The following is a 1,572-nucleotide window of genomic DNA, read 5'->3' on the forward strand; positions in this document are numbered from 1 at the left end:
AAACAGGTACGTGTGCCCTCCATGCAGTGTGTGCGCACGTGTGCAGGTAAGTGAGCAAGCACTACAGACCCCGTAACGCCCGCGTTTCCCCCACAGACGCGCCCACGGGTGTGCGTGCAGGCAGGCTGCACGTACAGACAGGCCCTCAGGTGCACGGGGAAGAGATGAACGTTACACATTCGTGTGTGGCGGGCGAGTGTCCCTGGGGATGGAGCAACAAAGTTTGAGGTTTGGTTGGGGTGACCCAGGGACAGGACTCTCTGCCCAAACTCCCGGGGGCCTCAGGGTCCCAGGATCAGCCCCAGTGGTGCTGTTTCCCACTGGCAGAACCCCACGTGCCCCTCTCCTGGGTCCCGGCTGGAGACAAGACTCCAAGGCTGCCCGCCCCTCCCTCACAGCCTCCCCGGGCTCCCTCAGCACTTGGCTCCCGAGCCCAGCAGCCTGGCAGGACAGGGTAAATATGCGCCCTGCATCCCACTCCTATGGATCTTGTAACAAGGCGACGGTTTCCAGGACGGAGGCTGGATTCAGGATTTGGGAGGAGGAGTGGTGGGGGATATGTCCACCAGGGGATCCAGGCCTGGAGTGCACTTCTTGGAGCCCTTGTTAGGGCTCCAAGAAGTGGAGCACGAGGTGTGGGGTGTGGCTGCTTTCTGCACCTTCCCGGGTACGAAGCCGGACTGCCGGGCCAGCTCGCTGCCCTGCAAGCTGAGGGCTGCATGAAGGGTGTGGCAGGCCCGTCTGGCCTGGCCTGTGACCCTCCAACCTGAGCCCTTCTTGACACAGGGGCTTGGAGGGATCCCTAGTGCAAAGGCTGAGGTGACCTTGGGACGGGCTGTGTGCAGCCCCTGTGAGTCCCCAGGGCTCACCGTTCCCTCTAATGCACCCTCTGACCCATCTTACCAAATGGCACCCCCACACCTCCCAAGTACCCAAGCATCTCTTCCGTCTCTCTGCTCACCGTCCACCCATCTAGCAGTCCTTCTGGCCCCACGGGCTCGTCGGTGAGCCCCCTCTGCCCAGGCATCCAATCACCCAGCGTTTCCTGAGCACTTTCTAAAGCCAGTGCTGTCCCAGGTGTGGTGATGGATGAATGGCTGAGACAGAGACCCTCTCTCTGAGGAGGGGATACTACATGCTCATGCAAGTGCATGTACGCCCAGTGCCCATGCACATGGACCCGGGGTGCAGAGGGGGGAGGGGTGGTACCAGCCAGGCGGGCAGAGGAGTGTGGAGGTCTGAGCATTCCCCTCCTCTGTCCTTTCCCCGTCCCGGTAAGCCTGATGTGACCTGTGATCTCAGGAACTGAGGAGTCTGGGAGCAGGTGGGACCTCCAGGGCAGAAGGTTGAAGGCTGGTGGGTATGGAGGGGGGCCGGAGGTGAAGCGGTGGAGATCTTCAGCATGGGTGTGGGGTGGGTGATTCTACCCAGGCAGGGCATGCAGGTGAGAGGGGGCCCACCGTGGTTAAGGGATGAGTGCAAGAACAGTCCCTCAGGAAGGTCCCTGGGGCAGGAGACGGAGAGGAGGAGGAGGGAGTGGTCCTCGGGGACCACTGCCAGAGGGCCATGGGG

Source organism: Leptonychotes weddellii, unplaced genomic scaffold, assembly GCF_054177405.1.
Source record: "Leptonychotes weddellii isolate Sample4059 unplaced genomic scaffold, ASM5417740v2 HiC_scaffold_1645, whole genome shotgun sequence".
NCBI lineage: Eukaryota > Metazoa > Chordata > Mammalia > Carnivora > Phocidae > Leptonychotes > Leptonychotes weddellii.